This window comes from Rhagoletis pomonella, unplaced genomic scaffold (genome assembly GCF_013731165.1).
Source record: "Rhagoletis pomonella isolate Grant_MI unplaced genomic scaffold, Rhpom_1.0 Rhpom_scaffold_01239, whole genome shotgun sequence".
Taxonomy (NCBI): Eukaryota; Metazoa; Arthropoda; class Insecta; order Diptera; family Tephritidae; genus Rhagoletis; species Rhagoletis pomonella.
The window spans coordinates 25,444-35,087 of record NW_023459793.1 but is presented as its reverse complement, the minus strand read 5'-3'; the positions used below and the strand labels follow the sequence as shown (position 1 = coordinate 35,087).

The 9,644-nt window shown below is 36.5% G+C and overlaps 1 protein-coding gene and 1 non-coding gene across 10 annotated transcripts in view; one reads left to right on the top strand and one right to left on the bottom strand.

Annotated features, from left to right (window-relative positions):
- LOC118752114 (myosin-G heavy chain-like) overlaps window positions 1-9,644 on the bottom strand; it is a 41,899-nt gene that overhangs the window by 7,932 nt on the left and 24,323 nt on the right. The gene's annotated exons all lie outside the window — the stretch shown is intronic.
- On the top strand, window positions 8,797-8,870 carry Trnan-guu. The gene has a single exon. It is a non-coding gene; the product is annotated as a tRNA-Asn (tRNA).

Genomic DNA, 9,644 nt, shown 5'->3' with positions numbered 1-9,644 from the left:
TTTTTTTTTCAAAATGATACGGGAATACGTTCATACAACTTGTATGATAAAAGTACCTTGCCCATATCGTAATTTAAATCAAATATTTACCAGTTAATTATATTATTTAATTGTATAAGTTCCCCTGCTGTAGCGAAAAATGAAGCCAAATCCTTTTCAAGGACTTCGCCATCCTTTGCTACCATTTACATTTCAAACGCGTTTACCATAATTCATACTGCACGACGAAGCCAGCACACAGTGGTTCAAAACTGGAATTCAAACCAATCAAAAAACAAAAAAAAAGCAAAATATTTATTTTGATGAGCATTTTTTTATAACATTTCAAAAATTTTTTTTTGTGTATTTTTTGTTTTGGGAGAAACATTCAATTGTTTTCAACTAGTTTTTAATATGTAACATTTATTAACTGGAACAGGAGAATACATTTTCTTCAAAATTGCTACTTTTCTTTAAAAAAATTTAATATAATCAAATTAAAATTCAGAAATCAGGCTCAACTGGTCTTTTGCAAATATTGTAAGCTTTTATAAAAAAAAAAAAAAAATTTATCAAATTAAGTGAAAAATGAAATTCAGCGCGCAACACGATCCTAGGCACAACTTTCCCTGTGCTTTATAGATTGTACAAAGTTTACCGACTAAATAGAAACCCTTAAGTGGGGTGCGAAACAAACTGGCGAAAGTTTTCATTATATTTTATAAGGGAGATTTTTACTTTTCATATTCTGCGTTTAAAAATTCACCTTTGAAAAATGCAGAGCCGATTTAAAGGACGGTTTAAGAAATAAAGGACAAAAGGCGTCCTTTATTTTGAAAACAATTATAAAGGACAGGGGATTAAAATAAAGGACTGTCCTTTAAAATAAAGGACGGATGGTCACCGTAACTATACAACACTTACTACGTACTAGTGCTAACCTGGGCCGCGTGAGATGGTGTGAGATAATATAACCTAAGCATGTCGGCGATACTGAGAGAAAAAAAAAATCAACCATAAATTGGTGAACATTACCAATTTCAATTGTTTGATATTTTCAACAATAATTTGGTAATATTAACCACACTTTTGTTTACATTAACCAAACTGTTGGTTGTCGTTTTTCTCGTTTGAATAAGCTTAAGTTCTACACTTCACAGATATTTTTTCATAATTTGGAGACACAAAACAAAAAAATGTGCGTTTTAAATTCGTGTCTTTCCTAAGCGGTTCTTTCACTTAGGGTCACGATATCAAACCGAAAGTATCGATTTGGTACTCATTTAAAGTATCGCTGTAAAAATATCGGGTACCCATTAATATCGGAATAAAAAGACACGATATCCCAAATATCGATACCAAAATCCAAAAAGATGTCTCTGAATATTGGTGTCGTATGTAGGCCACCAAGGCCAATTTATACAGGGTGTCAAAATAGCAATTCGCCCCAAAGTTTACATACATATCTGTGTTCGTATGGAATAGTAGCTTATGTCGGGAAGTTGGCTTTAGTATAATGCGGCATTCCCTTTATTCTTTAAACGACAAGGAATTTTTTGATGAAACTTAATAAGAATATTGAATTACTAGTATCGAAACTATTTTTTGTACGTTTATTTGCGAAAAGTTTTTCAACGGCTCGGCGCCAGTGAACGGCAATCTAGTATTATTTTTACACGTAGAGATTGAGGTGTTGACGTAAAACACCGAGACGCGGGTTCAAATCCCGCCACATGCAATCCTAACGATAGTACAAATTTCTGTTTTTAAAGCCCAATTTATATCGGGAAGAATTGTTAATCACATTATCTTTGTAATAGAGCTCGGGCAATTCGGTTAATCGATTAACCGAATTATTCGAATCTGACTGAAGTCGGCTACTGTTAATCGGTTAGCAATATTCGAGTAGTCGAAAGCTGTCGACTATTCGGATAACCGTTCACTTTAGATTATTCGGTTAACCGTTCATTTTCGGTTAATCGAATATTTTAAGTTCGAGTTTTTTTTTCCATTTACAGATACATATACATATATGAAAAGTCTTGTTACATTCGTAGTACATATATAAGATGGCATGTGCAAAATTAAGGCAAACTTTTTTTGCAAGAATGAGCGCTAATTATTGAAATGTTATTGCGAAATATTTTAGAGACAATGGCTAAAGCAATACCTACCTCTCATTTTCGCGATTTTTGTTATGGATTTTTGTTTAATGGTTGTTCAGTGAGGATGTGGAGGAGGTGTAGCACAAAACTGCACCATATATGGAACATGTTACTTCCTTTTCGTCCTCTGTTTTTTCGAAAAAATCCCAAACCCAGCTCCTTTTGCGTCCGCTCATTTTTTGTATCTGAATATACATACATATGTGTGCATGTATATATTTAAATAAATTTTTTTTCATTTGTCAAAGAAATTTCAATGAAAGTTCGGTTGCTGAAATTCGATTTGCTACAATGCTCGAGTAGTCGAAGCAAAGCAACTATTCGAATAATCGAAGGCGGGCGACTACGAATACCATTAACCGACTAATAAGCATGCGAACGGTTACGAATCGAATAATCGGTTAACCGATTAGTCGAATAGTCGGATAATTTTACGAGCCCTACTTTGTAATTTGAGTTTACGACATTCGATACGATACTAGGGATCGGGTATTCAATTCCAAACAATATAGTTTTAATACTATCCAGTAAAATATATCGTATCGAGTGATAAAACTATCGATATGGTATCGTATCGTATCGAAATTCGTGTCCCTACTTTCACTACGTCAGCTTTTTGTACATAACTCCAGAATATGTTGTAAATGTTTTGGAGCTGGCGATGAACTCTCTATCTTGGCGAGAAATTTGATTAGTTTCCTGGGCTTCTTCCTAAAAAGTCTTGCCATAATTTGGGTATTTGTTATATTTATCGATTTTGGGTATCTAGCAAAGATGGTAATGGCTAAGTAGGCAACATAAGCTATAGTTTGGGTATACGATCTCTCGTCTGGTTTAAGATCCTGTTGTTAAGATTAAGAGGTTTCCGCATCAACAGGTATAGAACTGCTTCAATAAGAACGCCTCTGTTTACGTTCCTTGACATCGTCGTATTTATATATACGCGCTGACATTTCCGCTGCGAAGATTTTGGATATGTATTCGATATTGCTGATACTCATTTGTACGATTATCGTTGACGACGGCATTCCGTAAACGGGGCATATGATCTCTTTAGTCGTTTTCGCCATTTAATTTTTTTTTTTTGATAATAACTCAGGCACACCCTTCTTTAAACTATATGCCCAAGCACGTTTCAATGTCAACGTCAACAAATTTAACGTCTAAGCCCAAGAAATGTTTCAAAGTTCACTCGTTTCAAATCCATTTTGTATACTTTCGTATGGATGGAAAAATAAAACAATTTTATTTCGTACTATTCAGCGTAAAAGTTTTTAAACAACCTCGAATTAGTAGTTTTTCAGACGCTAAAGCCAAACGACAATGCCATATATGCATGTATGTATGTAATTTACGGTATATCCATACAGAAATACTCAAATAAGCGCTTTAGGCGAAAGTTCAACAGCCTCGAGAAAGGTGAAAAGACGGTAATTGGTGCGCGAAAATCCTTTATTGGATTAGAAGGCAAAAGTGTAGTGAAAGAATGCATAAAATAAAAAGAAGGCAAATGCTAACATGTGCAGTGCGGCGTGAAACAGCTGATGCAGTAAGTGCTTGCGAGGAGAGCTTTGATAGATTTTTTTTATGTGAATGAATGAATGTGAAAGCTTAGAGTGCTGTGTTTGGGAGGTAATAGCAATAAAATGTATGCGCAGATGGGTTAGTGAAAGGGTCGGAAGGAGAAGGAAAAGGAGAAGGAGGAGGAGAAGAGATGTTCGAAATTGAATAGGCCAAGAAGATACGATTTTATTAATCATGCCATTTACCCTACGACTTTAGGTTTTTTCATTCAATGGAAACTGTACATAAATACGAACATCGTGGAACTCGGCAGAACACTTTAAGTTCCCGTAATTTATCGTGCAAAATTTTTCAGGATTTTCAATGTCGAGCCATTAAACCACAATATACTGCTATCTACGCATTCTACGGTAGCTTCTTCTTCTTGATTGACGCTGAAACCGCAAGTTCGTAAGCGTTTTTGACCGAGTCCAACAAAGAGGGCTAGGATAGGTGCATTCCCAGATTTCAGGTACTTACTTAGACAATTAGGAGATTGTCTTTTGTGTTACCACAGTTAATGCCCCAGAGCTCCTCGTGGCAATTAAGGATTTGAGAGCCAAAGGAATTCAATCTTAGCCTCGCAAACGCTGGGCACCTAAGTAGGAAGTGTTGAGGTGATTCCACCTCGTCATCTTTCAGGCAATTGCCACATATGTGAACCGGTAATATGTTCAGCCTTACTGCAAGAATGTCGATTGGACAGTTACCAGTTAAAATAGCCGCTTGGCCATCAGAATAAATGCTCACCTCTCGGAATGTCAACGCACTCCTGATCAGTGACTCCAGCACCTCCTTAGTAAAAGCCATTCCCGCCTGAAATACACTGTAGCAGTCCGGAAGCCTGAACTTAGTCCTGATGGAAAGTTCTAAACAGAAGACCCCTACATCAACCCTGTCGTCCAGTTTCGATCCATCCGTGAATAAGTTCACTCTATCCCCTATGCAGAACTTCCGCCCGACTCAATCTTCCCTTGAGGGAAGGTGGGCAGAGAAGAATCTCCTAGGAGCCATTTCGCTGTAATCCGTGCGATCGGTGATAAAATCGATGTCCCCAAGAACTCCAGAAGGACCAGTCCTCAAGTCGGTCATCCAATCGATTTCCCTGAGTCTAATAGCGCTGTCATAGTTTTGCCAGCAACGTCGATAGGCACTACGTTCCGTATTATGTTAAGAGACTTTATCGGTCGCCAATTTAGTTGGGGCTCGCTTGAAATACATGAAGATGTATGAAGGTGGCGCACACTACACCAACATAATCGCACCGTAAAATGCAAATGAAAGTGCGAATGGGGGGTTGGTCCGCAGTGCTTGACTAATACCAATTAAATCAGCCCGTTGTAACTACGCCCTCCAGCTGCTTGGCTGGTGTAGCCTTTTCAAATGAACTCCACCAGACTAGGGCTCCATAAAAAAAATTGGCTTGACTATTGTCTCATAGAGATAATAGGCAACTTTTGGCGCAATACCTCATATATTTCCAATAGCTCCCCTATATCAATATAACGCCGCTGATGCCTTTCTTGCGCTTTCCTTGAAGTTTGGCCTCCACAACAACTTCATGTCAAGGATCAAGCCAAAAGACAGAAGAACAGCCTCAGCGATTTTACACTTTCTAGTGAATAAGACCAGTTCTATCGGACTCGGATCGACGGCAAGGCCACTTCTGGCCGCCAAGTTAGAAACCATGTTAAGATAGCGTTGAGCCAGTTCATAAAGCGTATCCAAGTATTTACCTTAACCATACTAGGATATGGTTTATGAATCGGGAAGGCTTTATAAAAATGTTTAGCCATATCTTCCGCATTTACAGTCGGATCCAAAAGTATGGTATATCGATGTTTTCGACTCGAGAAAAACATTTTTTTCCAAAGCTCATTGACCTTAGGAACCCCGTTCTAGTACTTACCCACTAGATCTCAAGTCTTATCGCCCTAACGTAACACCCTAATGTCAGTGAATTAAAGATCATCAAAAATCAATACACTCTCGCTGAGGAAGTCTTTTGATTTGAACACAATGGATGAGGTAAGATTGATACGTAACTAGCCATATAAGTAAAATTATAAACAATTTTATGCAATTATTTACCAAGGTGCGTTAAGCAATTTATCCCTTTATCACTTTAGATGAAGATCCCTATTATTTTTATCGTTATATGTATATTAGCGTGGGCCGAAAGTCCGCCTTTTTAGAAGTTGGATTGGTAATAGCAAAAATATGGTTCATTAAGCAACATTAACATTAACAATCTGTGTGAACGGCGATAATTTTTTGCTAATATCTTAGGCTCGTCCGAGTCCGTCAAAGTTCAATGTGCTCAAAAAATAAAAATTAATGAATACGTTTTTTACTAAAATTGCAGGTATCTCCGAAAGTATTAGTCCTACATAATTTGGTATATGGACCTTTTTTGTAGAGAATCGAAGTAAGCTAAGAAAAAAATGTGTAGCACTTGAACTTTGATGGACTTGGGCGAGCCTAAGATATTGACCAAAAATTGTCATCTTTCTTTTCAGATTGTGTTTAGATCATAAGGAACTACAATTTTGCTATTACCAATCACAATTCTAAAAAAGCGGATTTTCGGCCCACGCTAATGTATATGAACATAGTTGCTGTTATTATGTGTATGTTTTTTTTTTGTTTTAGTGCCTACCTTATTGCACTTTTTGTTTCTTGCTATTTTACAACCCTTTTTTAACTTGTTCCTATTGTCTTTGTTGTAGCGCTACGTGCCATACACGCCTACGCCAAATGCAACACTGAATTGTTTGTAAGCATAAGTAGTTTGTTGTTGTTCGGTTGTTTGGTTGTGGTGCATTAAACCACTGCATTGACCCAATTTTTCGAGGGTTACTTGCAAAATACACACGAGTACTTACGTACATACATACATACTTTATATGTACATATAGTATGTTGAGTATGTTTCTGCTATTCTTTATTTCAATATTTAGGTGCAAATGGACTTGAGGCAATCGGAAAAGATTTCTTCGGTCCGAGCGTCTTAAATAAATGTCAGTTTTTCTTTTCACAAGTGCCTCGTATGCGTTATGCTACTAATTTATACTGTAGCTTTTTCTGGTTATTGGGATAAAATAGCTGCATTCGTTGATAGATTACGGCCCAGTCCAGTTGCTGCGACAAAAAAAAAATACAACTTAAATACTATTTCTAAAGGTTTCTTGTTTTCTTTCAGATTCGAAATATTCATGCATTGTGAAAACCAGTAAATAAATTTTTAATACTTATACAAAATTTTACTCCACATCACATCTTTAGAACGATTATTTACGTAAGAGTGTCGAATATTCTTGCATACTGATCAGATATGCATCGATAATTGTGTTAAATGAAAATCCTTTTTTTATTTGAAATTTCCCCTTTTCCCCTTTTAATCATTTTTTGTGCAAAATATCCCTCAAATAGGGAAATTACCCACAATCTGGCATCACTGTTCACAATTAGCAAACTCGGAATATGCCATCTGTACGGTAATTGGGCGTACGGCCATACTTACCGAACGAATGGTGGGTATTTCATAGATTAACCTCCACCAGAGTAAGAGCCATACCTAAATAAGTGCGTCAAGCGTTGGGCCTGTGGGCTTCTCTTCTTCTGGCGTATATAAATTTAATGCGTCAGAGAGAGATAAGGTTACAAGCGAAACGCTCAAAGCGCAAATTTAGGTACTGCAGTACAGCCGCAAAACTCGACCCGACTCAAGCGAAAAGAAACTCATGCTGATCCAAAAACCTTGGATCATCAAAGATCGGATTGGCACCTTGAATAGCGGCAAGGCCTTGTTTAGAAGTAAAGAAATATATGGGCATATCTCTAGACATTTGAAAACAAAAAAAGATGTGACACACTTATCTAACCGATTTCACTTATTCAAAGGTACTAAATATTACAATAATATTTTTTTTTTAATGGACTTCGTATCAATTCATTCGTATCTATTACATGCGCTCCACGGATTTCTTTTTCAATCTCATAAATTGTTTATAATGACTTTTGCTAAAATTACAAAATCAAAAGTTATCAAAACAAATTCTATGGGACTTTTTCACCTTTTTGTGCCATCTTATGCAAATTTGAAGGTTTTAGGTCAAGGTTAGTGCATAAAAAGAAGTGCGTCTCATCAAAAGTACACACAACTTTTGTGTGCCGATACCTCCCTTCTAAGATGAACCAAGGTCGACCAACTACTCACTGAACTTTGCTGACCGAGAAGTACAAAGTTTTTTTTTTTAACTAAATTCACATAAAAATATGTTTATTCTGTTCATAGCCCTATTCTGAATGTTACCAAACATGTTGTAGCTGAAAAATTAAAATTTGTTATTAACAAAAACTGAAACAGGAACTTAAGTTACTGGCAAACTAGTGTTTGTTACCCGCGCAGAGTAGACCGGCTAATCTTTTTCAGAATCTTTTTTTATTGAGAACACATTTTAGGGACCAAAGGCAAATATACCAAAAATTACGAAATTTTAGTTCAACTATAATAATATTGTATGCCAAGTAAGTTACCTACATATATGCTAATGTATGTATGCGCAGCTAGTGAAATACATATTTCGTTTAAGTCCTTAAAAGTAATAGTAAATAAACCCACTGAAATATCGGTTTATTTAAAAAAGTTTTCAATCCAAAAACCCCGCCGATGACAACTTCCCTGGGGCCCGGCAAAATATATCTACAAACGATTGTAAAGTGCGCTATGAATAAAGAGAAAGTGTAAATTTATTTAGAGTCTATTTTTAGCACCCAGTTTATTTTGTTGTTTTATTAAAATACTTGTTTTGTTTATATTTCCCAACGCTGTAATTCTATATTTAATCGCCGCTTACACATCAGACAACATACATAAATAAACACATGCACATACAAACATACATGTGCAAGTACAAACAAGCATAAACAACCAATGCTCACTTCATTTACTTTATCTCTCGTTTTAGTCGCCGCTTGAGCACAATTTTTTTTTCATTCTTACTACATTAACTTAATTCTCAATTGTTATTGTTGTTTGTGTCTTGACTGTTATTGTAGTGTGTTCTTGGCGAGCACTGGGCATATAGCCTCCGTGGCGCAATTGGCTAGCGCGTTCGGCTGTTAACCGAAAGGTTGGTGGTTCGAGCCCACCCGGGGGCGCAAATTAATTTTTTGCTGGTACAAACAAATGTTTTTTTTCTATCAAGTTGTTAAATATTTTTGATTAATAAAAGCGTTTATATATAGTATCCAGATGTTTGACAGCACTTGTTTGTGATATGTTAATTTCTTTTTACACAATTCGCACACCGTCTTCAAAAGAGTCACAACTCAAAATAATACGTTCGTCAGAAAACGCGAAAAACTATTTCGTAGCACATGCTAATCATATGGGCAAGGGCGACTTTACCTTAACAAATTATAACAAAAATTTGCTCCAGCTTTTGCTGAAAGGTAAATAAAAGCTCTGTGTACATTTTTAGTGTATAATTTCAAAAATGCCAAATTTTGAGTTGACATTCTTTTGAAGACGGTGTGCGAATTGTTACAAAGGTCTTTGGCAAGCTTAGCCTTGGAGCGATACTCAGTGGAACACCGCTTGAAGAGATCGAAATGTTGATGCCGATTTCCAAAAAAAAAACTCATCATGAACAATGTGGCACAGTTTCACTTAACGGATGCGTTACAAACAACAACGCTCCCACATCGAGTCACTGTTTGTTGTAGTTTTTTGGGCATGCGGAGCATGCGTTTATCATGACATGATTACCAAACTTGTATGGCATGGACTTGGACCATATGAGGCACAGCGCATGAATCAATAGCACTATTGCGAACATCTGCAGTCGTGCTGAATCACCCTAAGACAAATTTTTCAGAAATGCTATAATCAGCCTCATTGCGTAAGTCGTAAATTAAGCTAAATTGTACGAC